At 39.0% G+C, this 23,210-nt stretch overlaps 1 protein-coding gene and 1 non-coding gene across 2 annotated transcripts in view; one reads left to right on the top strand and one right to left on the bottom strand.

The window, feature by feature from the left end:
* NCOA7 (nuclear receptor coactivator 7) overlaps nucleotides 1–1,569 on the bottom strand; it is a 239,440-nt gene extending 237,871 nt beyond the window's left edge. The window contains exon 1 of the mRNA XM_044676919.1: nucleotides 979–1,569. The gene's annotated coding sequence lies outside the window, so the exon portion shown is untranslated. The remainder of the gene's footprint in view (nucleotides 1–978) is intronic.
* Nucleotides 1,570–9,423: 7,854 nt separating this feature from the next.
* TRNAE-CUC lies at nucleotides 9,424–9,495 on the top strand. The gene has a single exon. It is a non-coding gene; the product is annotated as a tRNA-Glu (tRNA).
* Nucleotides 9,496–23,210: the final 13,715 nt, after the last annotated feature.

Below are 23,210 nucleotides of genomic sequence, written 5' to 3'. Positions count from 1 at the left end.
ATGATGCTTTGAACATCTGATGATTCCCAAAGAACCAAATAACCTAGTCAAGCCCAAGTCAAAGACAGGACTGAGTGAAAAACACCATTTTGTCAGCTATTCTGTTTTGAACTTGAAGATGAATGCAATTTCTCTAGAAGTCAAGCAATAATATCAAGTTGGAAGTTAAGCAAGACACATGACCGCCTACTGCTGGCCCTTCCGTGAAACACTGCAGCACATCCCACCCCAAATCCAGTACCTAGGACAAATCTTATAATCTTAATATATATGCCTTTTTCAATAAACAGAGGCCCTGGGATAGAGGCCAAAGAAACATTCCAACCTCTCTTATCTACTAACAATTTAAAATACATTCCCCCGAAAGCTGGACCTTCTCCGACCAGGCCTAAAATGTTCATATAAAGAGGCAGAAGACCTAGTTCGACCTGTCAGATGAAGAAAAAAGCCGAAAGACCTCAAGCCATGAAATGCATAAACGCCTACACTCTCCTCCTGTGCATCCCTAAAATAAGCTTCCCCATTCTGGCTACCGCCTGGGGCTGGAGAAATGGGGCAGGAATATTTCCGGAACAAATTCACTGAACTCGTAGGACCCACCAGTCCCGCCACCCACCGCCCACCCGCTAAGCCACCTGTCTTGCCCCCTCCCCCTCCCCTAGTTCTCCGGGGGTGGGGTGGGGGTAGTGAAAGATTAGTGCCCTTCCTCCTCTCTCGTAAATATTCTTGAACTTCACGTTTCCCCGGAGCTGGCTGTACAGTGGGACAGAGCTCCCATCCCGCCATTAGAACTCCTACAAGCACATTCTGGAGAGAATCTGGTGTCTGGGGAGTATCCCCCTCTCCTCTTGGAACCCCACCCCCATCCCCATCCCTCTCTAGCAGCGGGAGAGCATCGGCGGCATCAGCTACAACAGCAGCGGCATCTGCTACATCAGCAGCTGCTTACGAGGACGGCTCTCCGGGTTATTTACTCACCTACAGGGCTGAGGAGCAGATCATGCCCGCCCAGGAGGTGGTGTCCGGGAAGACGCATATCTGGCCCTGGCCGCGGGGAGAGGTGTAGCCGCTACCGCCGCCGCCACCGCAGCCGCTGCCGCCCGGAGCGGGGGAGCCCATCCTCTTTCTCACTCTCTTGGGGGAGGAGGGGTCGGGGTGGAGGTGGAGGGAGGAGGAACAGGCTCCGGGAAGGGGAAGGGGGAGGAGGCAGCGAAGCAGGATGAAGCGCGCGCACCCCGGGCCCCCCACGTTCGGAGTCACTGTTGTGGCCGCTGCCCTGGAAGGGATCTCTCAGAGCCCAACAGTTATAGTTGCAAGCACCGCCTAGGCTCCGGGCAGCCGCGGCGGCCTCACAGTATCCCGCAGGAGAATCATCGTCGCCAAAGCTACCGCTCTCGCCTCTCGGGTGGCTCAGCCCGCTACTCCCCGGGCTCCGTGCTCACTGCTTCCCTGACGGCCCTCAGTGGAATAGGGTCAGTAGTGCGGGTGACCGCAGCGGCAGCATCCCTGCCCCCGCCCCCAGGAGCTCAGGTCGCTGTCACCTGCCCGTGGCCGCAGCTGACACCACCCCCACCACCAGCCAGCGTTCTCAACCGGCACCGAGCGCTGGAGCCCCCGCCCGGGAGACATCGGCAACCCCGCCCCGCTCTCGATCAGCGGCGCGCGCCGACTGCCTTCCCAGGCCTCGGCCCCATTGTGACGCGAGCGAGCGCCGGCGCGCGAGCTCTCGGAGGGTCGGGTCCCTGAAGCTCCACTAGAGAGCGCAGGCCCGACCTGGCCTATGCCCATGGAGGGAGGAGGACTAGGGGGAAAGGTTGGGGACTGGCGGCGAGTAGCCAGTCTGTGTGGGCAGAGGGCTTTTAATCTTCCTAAATTTGTGCGCCGCTCGAAGGTTTCTTGCGGTTCTTTTCTGCCAAGGTCAGATTCAGGCTCTAACGGGTGGCAAACGATTCTTCATTTTAGCTCCGGTTCTCTTTACAATGCTGCATCTAGGAAATAACTTGTCACTTTGTCCATTCTACCCGCAATTCCAACCAGCAGCCCGGACACACAAACACACACACAGTCCTATGCTTCCTTCCCAGCACATATACAAGGCTGGAATTTAAGTCAGCTCAAGCAGTGGAGGTTAGTTAGGGATTTTGTGTCTCAGCAGAAATTACATGTAAGCCTTAATGGCTAGTGTAGGGCATGCACACATCAAGAGGAGGGATTCTACTCTGAAAGCTAATGCTATGCCAAAAGTCAATTAGAGAAAAAATATACAGTTGACTATCTCTGGCTGTTTACATACTATTAGAGAATGTCACTTGGAAGCAGTGCCCAAAGACTTGTGATTTCATCAATGTAGGGTTCCTCCTTCTGTTGAATTTTAATCTATCAGTACAAACAAGCAACTATTCTGCAACCTAGATTCTTAGATAGTCACTCAGAGGTAATGAGAGGTTAAGTGTTATATCTATAATTACACAACTAGTATGATTCAGAGGCTGAACTTGAACCCTGTTGATGCCAGCTCTCTAACCTCTGGTGTTAAACTGCTTCTTTCATAATATTTTAAAATATTAGATACACTCCAGCAGTTACCAACTAACTTATAACCAACTAATGACATTTATATATTAGATGTATTCAACTATTGCCCTGCTTCTAAATATGGGCTATACTGCAAGAAAATGTTAAAAACAACACAATGTTGTTATTACCTTATTTTTAGCTTGGTTATAATGATTTTTTTAAAACTCCCATTTGGTTTCATATACTTTTAATTATTTCTCATTAGTAGGTATTTTAAAATAGTAAGATCACCAAAGTGAACATTTCAGGTTTGACTGTGCCAAAGAAAAGTTATTTGGGGATGGAAGAAACTGAGTTGCTAGATGTTAGAATAAGATAAATACGTTATGATTTTGAAATCAGGTCAAAGAAAAAATTATGGTCTATATTGTAATCAAAATTATGTAAGAGCATCCGTTAAAACTTTTTGGGAAATCGTTTCTTGGAAAATTGTTAACAATAGAAAAGAACAGCATTAGTGCTGTAGATAAGTTAGTCTACAAATTTTTGTTTTGGTTTGACTTTTGCTAGGCTGACTTTTGTGTGACACCGGGCCTTGATTTCTCTGTAAATCGGAAGTGATAGTAGGTGATTTTCTATAATTCGAAGAAATGATGCAAGACTAAATGAAACTTATCTCATTTATATATTTATCCTTGCATCATCTATGCAGGGAGAACATGATATAGTAGGTGGCTCTAGAATTAGAATTTTTGCTGTTCAGTCATGTTGAATTCTTCATGACCCTATGGACCATATTGCCTGTGGCTTCTTCTTCTTCTTCTTTTTTTTTTTTTTTTAAGATTCAAGAATGGTTTGCCATTTCCTTCTCAAGTGGCCCAAGGCAAATAGAGTTTAAGTGAGTTGTCCAGGGTCACAGAGCTAATAAGTATCAGAGATCATATTTTGGCATGGGCATTGTAACCCCAGAGACTCAGGCAAACTATTATCAGGGAAACTCCTTTGATCCTTTATGCCCTCCTGACTCCCACCCCAAAACATCTGACCTTGAGGATTGTAGAGATGGCAAGGATCTTAAAGATGATCTAATCCAATCTTCCTGACCACAGGAAAACTGGCTTCTAGTTCTAATTGTCCTTTGATTTGAGATGGACAGACACACCTCATTCATCTGACCTCCAAATCATGAGCACCACCCCCATGTCTTCCAGAAAATCTTCCCTCACTCCTTCCTTCAGTGCTTACCACTCCAGAGTCAGGTCTTCACTGTTGTAAAGAGTATAAAAACCCCAGAATTGATGTCCTTTGGGGGACAGCTTTTCCATCCATTCTGTTCTCCTAAGGAACAGCTTTCCACCCATGCTGTTCCACCTAGGAGGCAGACTTCCACCTATGCTGCCCTCCTGGCCAGATTCAACATTACCTTCCAAATCTCAGACTAGGGAGGGATGAACAAAGGAGCCATCCTTACACTAGTAAGCAAGTATAGTACTGAAGGAAAGGGTCTCTTTGACTTAGACTCAAGAGCTCATAAGTTCTAATCTACTTATTTTATAGATAAACCTACTGTAGTATCAGAGGTAGGATTTGAATGTAAATCTTCGAATTTCAGTACCATCACTTGACCATACTGTCTCCTTTACTATCTCTATTCTCTAGACTCCTTTGCTCCAAGGGAAAACACTAGGACCAATGTTTGAAGTTGTAGGAACTCATCTATTTTTTTTTTAATTTGCTGAAGAGGGACTTTTAGAGTTCTCCAGTAATGGAATGAGTTGAATAGGGAACATTAGAAATATTCAAGCACAGGCTGATTGACCATTTAATAAGGATGTCTTAGGGAGAATTTCTCTACAATGAATCATAGAATGTTTCTGAGGTCCAGAGGAATGAAATACAGTAATTTGCCCAAGGCCACAAAATAAGTTATACCACAATTAGAACTAGAACCCAGTTTTCCTGTGGTCAGGAAGATTGGATTAGATCATCTTTAAGATCCTTGCCATCTCTACAATTCCATAATTTTATAACTGTTATTCAGGGAATTTACATTAAAAGTGGACATTCCATCCTTTTTGCAGCAGAGATTTTCTCTTCACACAAATCTATGTTCAACTAGAATTGTGCAGCAGAAACATCTTTGGCGTGCATGTGGCTATCAGTATCAGATCTGTCATCAAGTCTGATGAACAACACATGGAAGACATTCTCATCTGTGCCAACATTATAGACTAAGTCATTACTAGTTCCCTGAAGAAAGTAACTTAGGGAAACCACTTAAGGTTTCTACCTTCAGAGCTAGAATATCCTAAGCTTTCCAGCTGTTTATTTAAGTATATATATATATATATATATACATATATATATATATATATATATAGCTTATGTATAGGCTTCTACTAGTTTAGGCTGGGACAGGCTTAAAGATTTCACTGAATTCTGATGAAAAACCCTCCTGCAATGGTAACTTTTAAGGGACACAGAAAAGACTGATCATAGGAAAAACTGAGCAGTTTGACATAGACAGACACATATGGCTTAAAATATCATCAAAGGAGGAAAGCCTTTAAAAGAAAATTATGTATCAACTCAAAAAGGGTGTCATACATTTATCTAAATTTATAAATTACAAATTGCACTCACTGAATAAGAAAAATAATTTCCTAAGAATGGCATAAAAAACAAAAGCATAGTTATTGGAATAGAATGTAAGTTTCTTGAGGGAAGGAATTGTTTTATTTTTGCCTTTGTATTCCTAGGGCCTAGTACAATGCCTGCCTGACACCTAGTTGGCATTCAATAAATATTTATTGAATTAGAATTGCCATATTCGCCTCTTCATGGGACTAAAGGATTATGGAGAGACACAGGAACTCTCATATTTACTTAATGCCCATGGATAGACTTGTGCAGGTAATATAAATGTTCATTATCTAATAATCTTTGGCTATAATTCATTTTATAAAAGAATGTGAAGGCCAGGGTTGTTTAATCTAAGATGCTGGAGCTACCAACTTGGCTTCTAAAAACTGTAACTAGTATTCCAGTAGATGGGCCTAAATTTAGCAGCATTTTGTGTGAAGCAGAATTAGGAAGTAGAAAAATAACAACAAAAGCAACAATTCTTTTATTGAATGAAGAGGAGCTTCTCTAGGTATATTCAGAAAAGAATACTTTGACTTGTAGAAATCCAATGCTGTGGAGGCTCAAGTTAAGTATTTCAGCATACAGCCAAAGTCAGTATAATCTTGTAATAGATGAAACCTGAAATAACTGAGGAAACAGAGTTTTGAGTTTTCAAGTATATTGATTTATTTAGCAATGTATACCAATTGCATAACAAATTGGGACCAGACTTTTTCAGCTTGGCACTAGACCTTGAATACAGAAGAAAACAGATTTTTATGCATCAAAAGAAAACAATTGACAGGGTATATACCAAAATACAAAAATAGGTAATCTTATTTCTAATTGGAGGAAAGATTAGGACTTTCTGAGTTGGGTGTGTGTATGTGTATTAAGAATGAACAAGTCCAATTCCCTGATATTAGTTAAAAAAGGTATCCCATTCCCCCTCATCTCCTCACCCCAAGGGTCTGAATTCAAAGGAACAAAAAACCAATAATAAATTGACACGTCTAGGGCCAGTTTGCAGATAAGACATGAATTAATTGAGATGTGCAATTGTGAGAAAACTCCTAGAAATAATCTTTGGATCTGAATGAGTTTCTAGTTAGCACAACTTAGATCCATAGTTAAGGGTCTCTAAGCAACAGGTAGAGGTGGTCCAGTTTCCTGGCTGCTCAAGTATAGATTCAAACAATGCAATAAAATTTTCACACATTTCCCAAAACTGAATAAAGTTTTCTCACAAGTTAGAAATTGTACTATATCTATAAGTGAATAAAAAGGGAACTGAAGCAGATCCAGAATTAAGGCAGAAGATAGAGTCAGTGTGGTTCACCTGATTCCCACAGTTCTCACAGGATTTCCCTCTCCCATTTGTACCCTAAAATTATTATCATTAAAAAAAAATCTGGCCTTGACTTTGGTTGTATTCTTTTACTGTTTTTACATCTGCACACAGTAGTCTAATGGATAGTTTAATAGTTTCTTGGGTATGTTTTATTTTTTTAAACCCTTACCTTCCATCTTAGAATCAATACCAGGGCATTGGTTCTAAGGCAGAAGAGCAGTAAGAATTAGGCAATGGGGGTTAAATTGTTGGGGGAGAGCTAGAAAATCATCTGGGCTGGGAAAGGCGTAGGAGAAGACATTGCCTCCTAGAAGAAATGGAGATTTGGATTCTTATTCCTTTTTGACAATAAGGACTATGTGACTGGATATGGGTTGATGAGTGATGTTATTACATGACCAGGGATGGGGTGATGTGTTGTGCCTCAAAGACCAAAGAACTGTGCAGTTCAGGGGATGATTAGATATCTGAGATACAAATAAATGCTTATCAGAAGCAAACTGAAAGATGCCTATCTCTGCTCATCAAAAAGCTAGGGGAGAGTGTCTCTCAGCTCAAAGTAACCTCCTTTTGAAAGGCACAGCAGGAATACAAGAAAAGGAATTCCTTGTGTACCTTTTGACCTGTGATGCCTCTGGAGTTTTGCGGTGTTCAGGGGAAACCCTGAATTCCATGACAAAGTGACTTGTCTAGGGTCACACAGCTAGGAAGTATCTGAGGCCAGAATTAACCCAGGACCTCCCTTCTCCAGGCCTGGCTCTTAATCCACTGAGCCACTTAGCTGTCCCCTTGGGTATGTTTTTATAGTCGTTTCTGAACATGTAATGGAAAAAGAAAGTGACTTTACTCTGACAAGTACCAGTGTTAATTAAGATCACAGTACTACAATTCTGAAATAATCCCTCAAATTTAAATGAAAACTGTATGACATTTATTAATTGGACTTAGTAGGAGAGAGAAATTGATCTCAAATAATGAGTCCAACTCTTGGTCTTCCAAGGAAAGACATGCATGTTACAAATTAAATAAGTGCATGATTTAATTTTTTTAAAGGGTAATATCTCCTCTACTTATCTCTTCTCTTCCCTTTCTCATTAGATTCTGAGAATTTTGCAGAATGAACTTAAAATAGCTGGTAATTATAAATATGTGTGATATTCAATTGAGGTACTTTGATAAATCCTTCCAATAGACAATACTGTCTTAGAAACTGTCAAGCTCTTGAGAAAAACAAAATAAAACATGGGGGCAAATGAATAGCATTTTATTAAAGTGACTGAAAGCAAATAGTTTTTTGTTTGTTTGTTTTTAAGGCACCTGTAAACAAAATCTAATACAAATGTTCAGCCAATCTACCATAGCAGGATCTGCTTTATGAGTTTCCAGCTTTGGAAATTAAAAAAAAAAGACATTATTATAAGGTCACATGAGAGGAAAGAGCTCCATCTATTGAATTATCACAACCCCTTTTTCTAATATTCTAATTCTCTTTGGCAAAAGACTGGAGTATGCTCTGCCATCCAAATAATAGCTCTCTTAACCTTCCTGTGGTTCTTTATCCCTTCATTATTTATAAGAAGGCCTGGATCTAAGCTGTTTTGCTTCTTTGAATCAACCAATTTGATTCAAATCAACTAGTAATTAACACCAGTATGTAATACTCTGTCCATTACTTTAGGTTTTAATATTCTAAATCCAGTCTCCACCTTAATTGCTGTACTGGATGATATCACCAAGAGCTGTTGTAACGACCTCTTCATAACAAATCCTTTCCAGCGGCCCCCCTCTTATGACCAGGGCCCTTTCTACTATACTGCTTCTTAAGGAACTGCTAACATTTAGATGGAAACTTTATTTTTTATTCAGCTGTATTGTTTTTCACTAAAAATAAACAAATAAAGAAATAAAATTTTCTCCTGTTACTTTGCTTTGATTAGGACCGTTCACAGGCCTGGATATTTTGGAGTTTTGGTTCCTGATTACGTCACTTTATAGGCGGGGCTCAACCCAGGGTCCAGTATAGTATATGGAGAATTATGGGCAGAACTGAATTGTTCAGAGAATCTAGACCAGTTAGCGTATCATTCTGTCCATCTACAAACATTACGTGCCAGGTCCAGTGCTAAACCCTTGGGATACTAATAGTCCAAGGGCAGCCCCTGCCCACAGGGAACTCACATTCTAAAGGGTGGAGGAGGTTCAGACAAAGAAAGTTACAAAATCCCTGCCCTCTGGGAGAGATAACGTGCAAATAACTATGTCCATAAAAAATAGACAAATGCGTTATAAACGCGTATATTGTATACAAATCCTCTTCCAGTTCGCATTCCCAAATAATGTTCATTTGAAAACTCATACTAATTGCATACTTAGACCTAGAGCAGTTGCAGAAGGCTTCAGAGGCTCTCAAATCCAATTTCCACCCCCCCCATCCCCCCAAGAAACTTAAGATGCAAGAGGGGCTAAGAGATTTCCCGAGGTCTACCCGTTAGTAAACGGCAAAGAACTTTCGAGCCCCTGTTTGCTCTCTTATTAGACCCTTAGGAAACTTCATCTCTGTTATAGCTGCTATATTATTAAAAATACTGAGCAGAAAAGATGGGGACCAGGGGGTAGGGAGCAAGGGGAGAAGGCACTAAACAAACACAAAACTTACTGGTCTTTTTGATTGTTCGTTTTAATTTTTCTCTGGAAACAATGCCACTTTCTTATTGACGGATTAAAAGATCTCTGCCAGGCTTTTCCAACAGAGGGGAATAAAGCAGAGTGGCGAGAAGTATAACGTAGAACCTGAAGACGTAGTCTGGACCTTGGAACTGAAACTGGAGGGAAAGTGGGTGGAACCTTTATTCAGCATGTTGATTGGAGAAAGCTTATTACGTGAAGAGGTTAAAGACACTAATAGCCCTACAGCAGGCCGTTCACCAAGTTCCCTGGTGGTCTAGTGGTTAGGATTCGGCGCTCTCACCGCCGCGGCCCGGGTTCGATTCCCGGTCAGGGAAGAAAGACTTTTATTCGCATTTCAACGACGTTTTCCTCTGTTTTCAATGCCTTTGGAGATAAACTTTTCCCTTTGCTTATTTTTAAACTTTGTATTTTACCATTCCAAACATTACACTAGGCGCTACGGACACAAATACAAACTGAATTTTACTCTCGTGGAGTTTACATTGTAACTTTATAAGTCAATTGCAAAACCTGTGCTCGAATTTTTAGTGGCAGCAAGCACAAGTGTCCTGACCTTAAATTGATGTCATAGATACATTGAAATATCAAAATGTCAACCTTTAGAGTTGTCAGGAATTGATACAGATTTATAAAAGATCTATTTCCTAGTGGATAAATAGATAAAGGATATGGGCAAGCAGTTCTCAAAAAAAGAAACACAAGTTATTTATAATCAACCAATAAATAATTACATGTCAACTTGAAAAGTGTACAAACTCTGGTAATTAAAAAATGCAAATTAAAACAGCACTAAGAAAGAAGTGTTAAGTTCTTTCTACATGAAGGTACTAGGGATGTTATGTTTGGGCATTTCAGACTCTTCGTTATGGTGTTTATCTTGGCAAAGATACTAGAACATTTTTCAGATGAGGAAATTTAAGCAAAGATGGAGAAGAGACTTATCTGTCACACAAGTAGCCTGAGGTGAGATTCGAACTCATGTAGACTACAGCCCCAGCACTCTATGTACTGAGCCACCTGACTTCCTAACACTTGCAGAGTACATTACAATTCTTGAAGCACTTTAAGAACACCAGCAGTTGCAGTTTGTTATTCGTTGTTGTTGTTGTTGTTATTTCAGATGGATTATTGTCTTACATTTCCAGCTTCTGGTTAAATATCTCTTTCTGTATAGCCTGCAAGTACTTCAGATTAATATGACCAGAAACTCATTGTCTTTTCACTCAAGATGTCTTCTACTTCCTAATTCCTAAAATACTCCCTATTTCTCTGCCACCCAGAACTAAAATCTTGAAGTCAACTTGACTCTCCCTCTTTCTCATCTCCTTCAGCAAAGCATTAGCCACATTCTATCCTAACCTATAGAGAATCTTTCCCCAACACTTCCTCCCTCTATCACCTTCCCTAATTCAGGTCTTCAACACCTCTCACCCTAACTGTTCTAATAACTCCCTAACTGGTCTTTGTGATTTGTCTCTGTCCCGGAAAACTCATCTTTTATGTACCTTTCAAAATAATCAGTTGATTAGTTGCTGTGAACTAATACATCCAATTGACTTATCCTGTTCCTCATCCCCCTTGATCTTTCTTTAGTCTGACATTGTTAGTTATCTCTTCCTTCTTGATTCAGTTTGTCCAGCTTCCACAACACTTTTTTCTCTTAGTTCTGTTATCTATCTAAAAACTCCTACTGAATCTCCTTTACTAGTCCGTCATCTTCCTCCTTCCTCTCCTTTTGTTTAGATATTCCCTAAAGGTCTAGTCTCTAGGATAAAATGTGAACTCCTTAGACTCACATATAAAACCCTCAATAATGCGGTTCCAATTTTACTTTCAAGATTCATTCTGCATTTTTCATACAGTACTCTGTTCCAGACAAGTGAGTAGTCTACTATTCCCCCATCTCATCCTACTCGCTGCTGTTTCCATATATGTGTAAATGCCCAATCATCCGTACCTGCAACATATTTCCCTCCACATTTCTGCCAACAGAAAACCCTCTTTGTCTTTAGTGCCCAGCAGATACCCCAAAAGTTTTTCCTGATTTCCCAGAGATGAAAAAATGATCTCTCCTTGGAATTTCTTTTTGCATTTTTGGCATGGACATTGTACCCCCTAACCCAGGCAAACTGTAAGCAGGGAAATTCTCTTGCTCCTTTCTGTCCTTGTGAATCCTAACCCAAGAACATCTGATAACTTCTATAAGACCCTGAGATTATTATCATCTTTAGATTGTCCTTTAGGTTGAGATGGATTTAGAGATGCACCTCTAGCCTACACCTTGATACCATCAGGCTGTATCTCAGGCATCCATTTGTTCCCTAAACTATGAGGGTCTTCAGGCAGAACCTGGTCAGATGACCAAACACCCCACCAAATGCCTGAGTGTTTACCACTCTACATCACATCATGACACAACATCATGTCCTCACTGTTATAAAGAATATAAAAAACCCAAGACTGAAGCATTCTGGGAGCAACACCCCAGGGTTGTTCCACTCATGTTGTCTTGCTGGCCAAAATTCTACATTACTAATAAATCTTTTTTACTTTTAAGCTAAGTTTCGGAGTCTTGCATTTTTGCAAAAGGCATCCTTCCCGAACCCAGGGGTTCACCATTGCACCCCATAACACTTACTAGACCTGTCTTTCTATGTAATTTAAAAGTTGTTTGGGGGGGGGCAGCTGGGTAGCTCAGTGGATTGAGATCCAGACCTAGAGATGGGAGGTCCTAGGTTCAAATATGACCTCAGACACTTCCCAGCTGTGTGACCCTGGGCAAGCCACTTGACCCCCATTGCCTACACTTACCACTCTTCTGCCTTGGAGCCAATACCCAGTGTTGACTCCAAGACGGAAGGTAAGGGTTTAAAAAAAGTTGTTTGGAGAAATATCAGAATGACAAATAGAGCCTATTAAAAAAAGGAAATTTAGATATTCATTCTAGAAAAGAGAAGACAATGTCTAAGCAAAACTGTCATATAGAATCATCAGATTCCCTTTTTTTAAATATAAGATCTGCAAATATATAGTGTTATATAAACATGTTGATTAAATGATCTCTAAGGTGCCTTTCATCTTTAATGTTCAGTATATGAATAAGATTTCAGTAGCTGAAGATGGGTGGAGTGAGTAGGAAATAGCCTAGGGATAGGCATGAAACTAGGAGCGTGCAAGATGAATGAATGAAAGAAAAAAATATTTATTGTGTTTACCATGAGTCAAGCACTGTATTATACAAGCAGAAAAAAATGAGACCATTCTTGCTCTCGAGGAACTCACACTCTTATTGGGAGAGACAATGCCCAAAAGAAAATTCAATTGCAGGGCTGGTGGAAAGGTCCAGAAATCCTAGGGACTTGGCTATAAGACAAATAGCAAAGCCCAGGAGTCCATAGGTAATATAATTAAGTTAAATGCTTTTGCTAGGGAACTACAAGGTATAGAGGTTGTACAGATAAAGGGTTTATCTCATCAGAAGAAATGGAGTTGTTGACTTCCATTTTATCCAACCTATGTGAGAAGTCAAAGAGTTCACAAATAGGAGAGAGGAAGGTGGGATAAAGGGAAAGTGTTGGCAGATCTTACAACTTTTAGCTTTCCCTCTCCAAATTAATCTTCCATATTGCTGCCAAATTAATATTCCCAAGACCTAGATCTGCCATTCTGTTGAAGAATCTTCAGTGACTCCCTGTTACTTCTAGAATAAAAGATAAATTTTTCAGCCTGACATTCATATCTCTCTTTATTATTATTAATTACCATCTATCTTTCTAGACTTATTTCATGTTATGACTACTTAACACACCCTATATTTTAATGAGTTTACCTACTAGTTGTTTCCTGAACCAAAAATTCCATCCCTTGGCTTTATGCCATTGCACAGGCTATCCAGCCCTCTTCATACCTGCCTCTAAGCATCTCAGCCTTCTTTAAGTTTCAGCTACTGGACTGTCTCCTAATTAAAGCCTTTCCTAATGTCCCCAGTATTAGGGTTCTTTCTTTTCTCTGATTACCTAGTATTTTGTTATATGTACTACCTTTTAGTAGAATACAGGTTCCCTAGGTCAAAGACTTTCATTTTTTGTTTTTGTATCCTTAGAGTCTAGCAAAGCATAGAGTAAGTACTTAATAAATATTGAATTGAATCTAAATTCCCTTCTAGCCTTTGAAATCTATGAAACTGTTGTCCCTGACAAGCCTTCTCTTTTGTTCCCTTTCCTCTGGACATTAACAGCACTTACAGTCTGTAGAACTATAAAATCTAGAGGCAACTAGGCGGCTCAGTGGCTGGACAACCAGGCTAGGAGTTAGGAGCTCCTGGGTTCACCTTTGGCCTCAAACTCTTCCTAGCTGTGTGACTCTGGACAAGTCACTTATCCCCAAATGTCTAGTCCAGTGATTCTCAAAGTGGGCACCACCGCCCCCTGGTGGGTGCTACAGCAATCCAGGAAAGTGGTGATGGCCACAGGTGCATTTATCTTTCCTATTAATTGCTACTAAAATTTTTTTAAAAAATGAATTTCCAGGGGGCTAAGTAATATTTTTTCTGGAAAGGGGGTGGTAGGCCAAAAAAGTTTCTTCTTCTGTCTTTGAACTGATACTGATTCTAAGACAGAAGGTAAGGGTTAAAAACAACAACAACAACCAAAAAACAACCCTCTACAATCCAGCATTTAATTATATTCTGCCTTGTATCTGTTGCTTCATATCACCTTTGTGTACTGTACATACATAGCAGCTCTCAATACTATAACTGGTCTTGCTACTTAATGAGACTTTTAAACAAAGTCTTGCAAACCATAAATATTAATTTGAATTTTCAAGCTGATAAAAGAAATATTTGCTTTAGGATATGTGTTGTTCAACTTGACTGTCTTTGATCTGCAAGCCATGTGTACTCTATTCCCAGGAACAACATTTCAGTAGTATGTCTCTTTTCTGTGTGCCTGGAAAAGAGGAGTTATACATAATTCTAGGACCCTGGTGTATGTTGTTGCAGGAAAGCAGAAGAAATCCTGTTGAAAAAGTTAAAGTATACCACAAGGTGGTGTCCTAGTTTCATGTGACTAACTTCTATTCTTTCCTACAGGTCAAAACACTAACTGCAATTCTAATGGAAAAGCTTCATAAGGATAATATCTGAGATTTGGTGCATCCATAGGGGATAGCATTAATTCTTTGTAGTTTCCTGTACCCCACTTCTTGAAATTATATATTTATTATAAAATCACAGTTGATTGATTCATGCATTCATTCAACAATTGTTAAACATTTAGTTTATGTGCAAGACCCAATTCTCAATTTAAATAATTATCCTAACTTAGCAAGATGACTTTAAAAATTACTAAAATGAATATTAAGCCAGTATTTTATTTCTTGTATAATAGTATAAATAGTTAGCTTTTGTATAGTACTTTGTTTGCAAAGCACTTTACATTTATTATCTCATTTGAGAGAATATGTAAGATTGGCATAATATTATAAACTCCATTTTATAGATAAGGAAACTGAGGTTTAGAGTTATATATTTTTTAAACCCTTACTCTCCATCTTAGAATCAATACTAAGGCAGAAGTGGTAAGGGCTAGGCAATGAGGGTTAAGTGACTTGTCTAGGATCACACAGCTAGGAAGTATCTGAGGCCAGATTAGACTTGGACCTCTTATCTCTAGACCTAGTTCTCAATCCACTGAACCACCTAGGTTCATTTAACCCCAAGGTTAAATGTTTTGCTTAGGATTACATAGATAGAAAGTATCTGAGGTATGATTTGAATTCAGTTCTACTAGAATCCTAAATCTGCTATGTCAAGCTTATATTTACCTAAAGAAAGGACTTAAGTCTACTAAGTGCCAGGCCTTGTGAAGAGACAGCATGTTATAATCACTGTGTGATATGAAAATCATAGCCAAACATACATGGTCTGCTTTTTGAAAATAAGAACTAGCATTAAGAAATCATGATATACCAATCTCATTTCTGTTGAATGAATTTAAAAAATCTGCATTTTCAAAAAGAATATGGTCTAATTCCAAACATTCATTTTGAAATGCCACTTAGTTGATTGGCAGCAACTAGACTTATTTTGAAGAACTAGAATCATAGAATCATGGTCTTTCCTGAGTTGGAAGAATTCTGTGGACCTACCTAGCTTTTTTGTGGCACCATAGCAGTCTCTGTTATCTGAGAGGGTTAAAGAAATATGAGAAGTGGTTTACTTTATGTTTAACATATAAATGAGAAGCAAGCTTTGCATACTACCAAGCTTAATAAAAATGGGATGTGGGGAATCACGTTAGTTTTAAATCAATGGTGAAATATGATTACTTGCACCATAATATCTTTATTTTTTATTTTTAAAAAACCCTTACCTTCCATTTTAGAATCAATACTGTGTATTGGTTCCAAGGCAAAAGAGTGGTAAGGGCTAGACAATGAGGGTTAAGTGACTTGCCTGGGGTCACACAGCTAGGGATTTTCTGAGGTCAGATTTGAACCTAGGACCTCCCATTTCTAGGCCTGGCTCTCAATCCACTGAGCTACCCAGCTGTCCCCCACAATGTCTTTAGCATCCATTCTATCCTACTCATCACCTCTACCATCACTTTAGTTCAGTAAATCATTACTGTTAGTTGGACTATTGCAATAGCCTCTTCATAGATTTCTATGATTTGGGTCTCTTCCCCTTGGAATTCATTCTTTGTACCCCTTCTAGATTAATAATTTTAAATCACAGGACAAAGGAGGCACTCCTCAAGACAAGCAGAGACAGATTTTTACTGGAGGCAACTGAAAGATGGTCGCACCCTGTCTGACTACAACATCCAGAAAGAATCCATTCTGCACTTGGTCTTTCGTCTCAGAGATGGGAAGCAGATCTTTGTGAAGACCTTGATTATTACCTTTGAAGTTGAACCCAGTGATACCATTGAAAATGTCAATGCCAAAATCCAAGACAAGGAAGGCATTCCACCAGTTCTTCAGAGATTGATCTTTGCCAGGAAGTAGCTGGAAGATAGGCATGCTCTATCTGACTACAATGTGCAGAAAGAATCTACCCTACACTTGGTCCTATGCTTAGGGGGGGTGTCTAAATTCCCTCAAGTTTTTTTCAAGTTTTTAAATTATTTCACTGCACTTTCCTTTCAGTAAAGTTATTGTCCCCCCTCCCCACCCCCCATCAAAACAAAAAACCCTGAGTCAGTCACAACTTCTATGGGCCTCTCCATCTGCAAAATGAGAGAGTTGGACTAGACTGCTTCTAAGAACCCTTTCAACTTTAACTCTATGATCTCATGTCAGTCTCTTGCTTAAAAACTTTTAAATGTCTAGAGAATAAAGTCCAGAATCTCAAGTATGATATCAAAGGCCCTCCCTTATCTGAACCCAGCCTATAGTTTCAGGTTTAACTACTATGACATCCCCTCATGTGTCCTAAATTCCATTCAAATTGGGGCTTCCTGAAGCTTCCCAAGTATAACTTGTACTTTCCCATCTCTGTATTTACTTATGTTCTTTTTGAACACCCTTCCTTAATTTTTGTTTGTTAAAATACTAACCACAATTAGGGAATGGCTGGACAAATTGTGATATCTGTTGGTGATGGAATATTATTGTACTGAAAGGAATAAAGAAATGGAAGAATTCCATGTGAACTGGAATGACCTCCAGTAACTGATGCATAGTGAAAGGAGCAGAAAGAGGAGAACCTTATACACAGAGACTGATATACTGTGGTATAATCGAATGTAATAGACTACTAGCAGCAATGCAATGATCCAGGACAATTCTGAGGGACTTATGAGAAAGAACACTATTCACATTCAAAGGAAGAACTGTGGGAGTAGAAACACAGAAGAAAAACAACTGCTTGATCACATGGGTTGATGAGGATATGATTGGGGATATTGACTCTAAATGATCACCCTAATGCAAATATCAATAATATGGAAATAGGTCCTGATCAATGACACAAGTAAAACCCAGTATAATTGCGCATAAGCTACTGGAGGGGGTTGGGGGAGGGCAGAGAAAAAACATGAATCTTATAACCATGTAAAAATATTCAAAATTAATAAATAAAATAAAATAAATAAAATACTAACCAATCACCAAAGCTTAGTTCATATGTCACTTCCTCTAAAAATCTTTCCTTTTCCGCTCTCTATCCCTCATCCCAGAATGACTTTTTCCTTAGACTGTGTGTCTCTAACTACTTCTGTTTTGTATCACAAGTTCTTATGTAACACTATTCCTTGCCTCTTCTACAAGACTGTAAGTGACTTGAAAGCAGGGGGTATTGTCTTTTTCCAAGTGTATAGCCCAATGTTCACATAGTAAGAGCTCAATCAGTGCTTCTCATGTTGTTCACTTGGATTGAAGGGGCAAGTAGAGGTGAAATGTGAAACTCACTTGTAAGAGAAAAGTAAAGTCCAAGTAAAACAATGTTGAATAATGGAGGTTTGCTTTTACATATCCTGTGAATGTGAAATTTAATTTTCTAAATTTAATTATTAAATATGAATTTAAAAATTGTTCCTCCAAACTCTACTAAATATAAAGAATAAACACAATCAGTCAAAGGTAGGAACAAAGAAGCAAAAAACTCAAAGTGCTAGATTACTTAGTTTTAAGTAGTTAGACATTGATTTTAGTTTTGGAGATGGAAGTAAAGCCAGACATTGTTTATGAACATGTCCTTTCATAGTCTCCAGGAAATATGTCTAACTTTTATAGGTATGGGAAAAGACAGCAAGGAATCTGAAGCTTCCCCCCAAAAGCAAGAATTTATGAAAATAAGATATATTTGTGAAGGGAAAAGAACAGAGGAAAATATTTATAAAACTTTCTTACAGGATCATACCCTAAAAATAAGCAATAAAAGTGACCTTTTTTTTCCTTTTGTCTGGAGCTCCTTGTACATACGGCCAACAATCAGACTGCTAAATCAGAGTACTTAGGGAAGAAGGCAAAATGTATTTTTATTGAATTATTGCTTGTGTTATTTTGTCTGTGGCTACTCCTTTTGGGCATCCTTAGGGTTTTGCTGGTCACATGAAAGGAGTTGCTCTGGCTTGAGAACTGGTCAATGTGAGCCAGATAATTCACGGATTTATGACTGAGGCCAGTTCCCATGACCGGTAGTGGGCAGCAGGAGCTTGGTATTGTAATCCTCATTATTTTGGTCAAACACATACTGCCTTAAAACTGTTTAATTATCAAAAGAAACTGATCAGTGGAAACTTTTCTTTTGAGATTACTGAGTGTTGAAGGAGAGCACAATGGCATATAAAAACCCCTTTACTGTCAAATTCAATGGATATCTGTAAACAATAATTGATCCTATTCCCTGAAAATTTGTTACATATACAGATCAGGTTGTACTTGAATAAAATTAATAAGCTGTATGCTTGTATGTATATATATGTATGTGTTTACATGTTTAATTTATTAATGAGGATAGTTACACATGAGTCTACTGTAGACAGTCATACACTTTCTCCCACCTACCTTAAAAGATTGTTGGGAGAATCAAAGGAGTCGTATATTTTTAAGTACTTTGTAAAATGTAAGATATAGTAAAATGAGATACCAAAGACATATTTTTGTTCTTATTCAGTTGTTTCAGTCATAGCTGACTCTTTATGACTCCATTTGTTTTTTTCTAGGCAAAGTCTCTGGATTAGTTTTCCATTTCCTTCCCCAGCCCATTTTATAGAGGAAACTCAGACTAACAGGATTAAGCGTCTTGCCCAGGGTCGTGCTGCTATTAAGTATTTCAATCTGGATTTGAACTAGGATCTTCCTAACTCCAAGCCCAGTGTTCTATCTACTGAACAGCCTATAATTTAGAAGTATAATTATTCCTTTTAAAATTTTTTTACTTGTATGAGGCTTCCAGGGATTTAAAAAATGAAGACTATATATAAATCCAATAGAACTCAAGTTCCTTAAAGTCCTTAACCAGTACTCTGAAGTCACAGTTGCATAATACATTCATTGATCAGAGCTTTGAAGTCTATCAGTGTTGTGTTCCTTAATATTGTGGTGGTTGTGTAAATTATTTTTCCTGTTTCTGCTTGCTTTCCCTCTACCATTAGTACATAGAAGCCTTGACGTATTTCTCTAATCCTTGTTCATTTCTTACAGCACAATAATATCCTATCACTTTCATATATCTCATATGTTGTTTGATGTTTTTCAATTGGTGGGTATTGTTGGCTTGCAGTTCTTTGCTACTACAAAAAGTGCTGGTATTGATAATTTTTGTATATATGGGATCTTTCGTGCTATCTTTGCCCTTCTTGTGTTATATGACAATAGTGGTATCACTGAAGCAAAGATATGTGCTTTAGTGACGTTTTAGAGTAATTCCAAATCATTTTTCAGAACTGTCAGACAAATTCATAGCTCCACCAAAAGTGCATTAGTGTGCCTATCTTTCCACAGTCTCTCCAACACCGACCATTTTCCTCTCGTCATCTTTCTCAAAATTATTTGTGTAAAGTAAAACTTCAGCATTTTAGTTTGCATTTCTCTTTTATAGAGTTGGAGCATTCTGTCATGATTTTTGATAGCTCACCAGTTTTTGTGTTTTTTTGCTAACTGCCCCAGAGGTGGTTTCCAAACATATAAGAAGACTTCCCACTTCCTGTCAAAGAAGCAATTTAAAAAGGAAGAGTGGGACAGGAATACAGCTTACATTTGTATTGTGACATATAAAAATAAAAGTATTGGCTGTTTTAGCATGAAAAAAAAAATTCAAGTTCCTTAAAGCCCAAAGGGCCTTGGAGAGACTATGTGTAGAAGTCCAATGTTTGAGGCTAATGTGCTTAAGTCCTATCTCTGGCACAGTGTCCCTTTCAGTGTCAAGCATCAATTTTCACAGAGATAAAGAATTTTCAACCTGGGGAATCCTCTATACTCATGAAATCACTACTCTGTACCCCTGAATTCTTCCTTCCTTCAAAATCCCAGGACCTTGTATATAGATATTGTTTGTCCTGTGTCTTTGAAGAGGACCAGTGACATCATGGGGTGATGTCTTGACTTGTTCGCAGATTGGATTTAAATGAGGCACTTACACAAAGTCATCAGTTTCACTCTCTCTTTAAGAGTTATCAAAGTCCAATGGCAAGGCAAAAGTCAGGACAACTGGCAACAGCCCAGGATGCAGTGGACCACTGAGGCATCTTTCATATCTGACCAAACTTTACACATTCCACAGAGCTTGCTTCAGCTGCTTTGATGGCTCTTGGAAGGAATTGTTCTTATCTCCTACCAGAGAAATCTTCAGATACTCCCTTAATTCACCTGAGGAGCTTGAGGACTGTTGGTCACCCTCATTCTGGTTTAGCCTACCTGCTGAGATGGTTTTACCAGGGTGTGGTTGCTATGCCTATTACAGCTTCTTGGAGCCACTGGTGAGAACTGGGTGGCAGGTAGATGAGTAGCATACTTAAATCCTACTGAAATTGTGTATCTAGAAGGTGATTAATAAATAAATATTGAATTGAATTGAAAATATAATCTACATGCCTTCTTTTCATGATATCTTAGGACATCATGGGGTCAGTTTGCATGGACTTCAAAACTTAACAAATATAGTGCCAACAACCTCTTTTAGACTATTACCTTTTTGGTTTTTCTACCTCAGTGAATTAACAAAAAGAAGTGCACTATGAGAAGGGTCAATCTTCCCTCCCACTCCCATTCCTATTAGATATATTGAAGCCAGAAGTCAGAAGGATTGTTACAGAAGTACTTCAGCAGCCAGGAGCCCTCTTATTTTATTTGTTTCTCTGAGTCCTCATTAATGAATAAATTTGGCTGCTAGGTGGCACAGTGCTCAATGTAGCAGACCAACTTCTACAAAAAAGTTCTCATGTGGGTTTTAATCACCTGAGGAGGAAAGCTAAAGACTGGAAAACAAGGGTGAAGGGTTTAAGAACTAGAGAAGGAGAGTCATGGGTTAAACAGACAAGGGACACAGAGAGAGATCTTCAGTGTGGAGTAAGCCAACTTGTTGAGAGAGTCAGTGTGAGTGCTTGCCTCTGTGGCATTGGGTGCCAATTGTCGATTCCCAGTCAGGGAACCAACACACAAAGTGATGGATGTGGATTCAGAAAGACCTGGGTTCAAATCCTAACTCAGACACTTACTTAGCTGTGTGAACCTGAGGGAGTCTGTGCCTGGGTTTCCTCATCTGTAAAATGAGGATAATAATAGAACCTATCTCCAGGACTTGTTGTGAGGAGCAGATGAGCTAAGAAATATAAAGTGCTTTGCAAACCTTACTAATGTGGCAGTCATCTAGTAAAAACCAGAGAATCTGGTTCTTGACATCCTTTCCCACTGGGCCTGGCATTCCCAACCATTCCTTTCTCAAATCATATTCAACAAAAAGAGTTCCTAAAGGTTCATATCCACCAAACCTCTAAGGTAGGGGTTTTCAACCTTTTCCTGTGTCATGGATGCCTTTGATAGTCTTGTGAAGCTTATAGCCCTTCCCAGAATATTTCTAATTGTATAAAATAAAATATATTAGATTAAAAAGGAAGCCAATTACAAATATTAAAATATTTTATTAAATATTTAAATATTAACTATTAAAATTGTTAAATATTAAAATGTTTAAGAAAAAACATCACGAACACCAGGTGATACCATTCACATGGAATCAATGCTACATGTCATGATTTGCTTTTGATGATGGAAGAAATTATGTTGCACAATGGATATATCAATGCCCCTGGCCTCAGATACTTGTTATCTGAGTGACCCTAGGAAAGTCATTTAACTTCTATGTGCCTCAGTTTCTTCATCTGTAAAATGGAGATAATAAAATCTGAAGTCAAGCTATGTTAAGGGTTTTTCAAACATTAACATGCTATATAAATGCTATTTATATTATCAGATTGTAGATAGAGCAGATATGACCATTTTGAGTAGAAGTTTTAGTACATTATAGGTTCAACAGGTTGAAATAAATAAAACTGTTATATAGGGGGCAGCTGGGTAGCTCAGTGGATTGAGAGCCAGGCCTAGAGGCGGGAGGTCCTAGGTTCAAATCCAGCCTCAGCCACTTCCCAGCTGTGTGACCCTGGGCAAGTCACTTGACCCCCATTGCCTACCCTTACCACTCTTCCACCTATAAGTCAATGCACAGAAGTTAAGGGTTTAAAATAAAAAAAAAAAACCAAAAAAAAAAACAAAAAAAAAAACTGTTATATAGCATGAGTATAAACTTACGGGTGTAGAAACCTACGTGGTAGAAAGAATCACTGCTCTAAAGTGTATTGTAATACCTTCAGATGCAATTCTGCATATATCCAATCTGAACTTGTAGCTGACTATCCACATCATCTGAAGATATAATTTGGTGTGTTTTTTGTCTTATTCTCAAAATTATAGGTCTCTGATTCCTAAATCTCAATAGTCATGTGAACAGCTTGGTTTTCTCTCTGAAACAAATTCAAAGCATAGTTTGAAGTATTACATATCTGTGTGTGAGTGGGTCTTGCACTCCCTGGAAATACATATTTGATAACAGAGCAGGCAAAGGTAACTCACCTGATATGGGTCTTTTTGTTAGAAGGAGACCTTCATCTTCTATCATCTCCCTGGGAATCTCAGTAAAAAATTTTGCATAGTAGAAGAGAATCTTTTGATAGCAAATGCCAAAAATTAGTCAGAATAGGCACATTGGGTACTATTGATAGTTCATTTCATGGTTCATTTCAACTGTGTCTGACTCTTTATGACCTCTTTTGGGACTTTGCAAAGATATGTTTTGTTTTTCCTTCTCCAACTTATTTTACAGATAAGGAAACCAGGGAAGAGTTAAGAGACTTGCCCAGAGTCACCCAGTAAGTGTATAAGGCCACATTTGAACTCGTCTTTCTGACTCCATGCCTGATACTCTATCTACTCTGCTACCTTGTTGTCCCTACAGATTCTGCACAACAGCCTTAGTTTTTTCTCTACTCTACTAGACAGTTTATGTATCTGTTGCAGAGCACTAGGT

Source organism: Gracilinanus agilis, chromosome 4, assembly GCF_016433145.1.
Source record: "Gracilinanus agilis isolate LMUSP501 chromosome 4, AgileGrace, whole genome shotgun sequence".
Taxonomy (NCBI): Eukaryota; Metazoa; Chordata; class Mammalia; order Didelphimorphia; family Didelphidae; genus Gracilinanus; species Gracilinanus agilis.
This window is presented reverse-complemented; position numbering and strand designations above follow the sequence as displayed.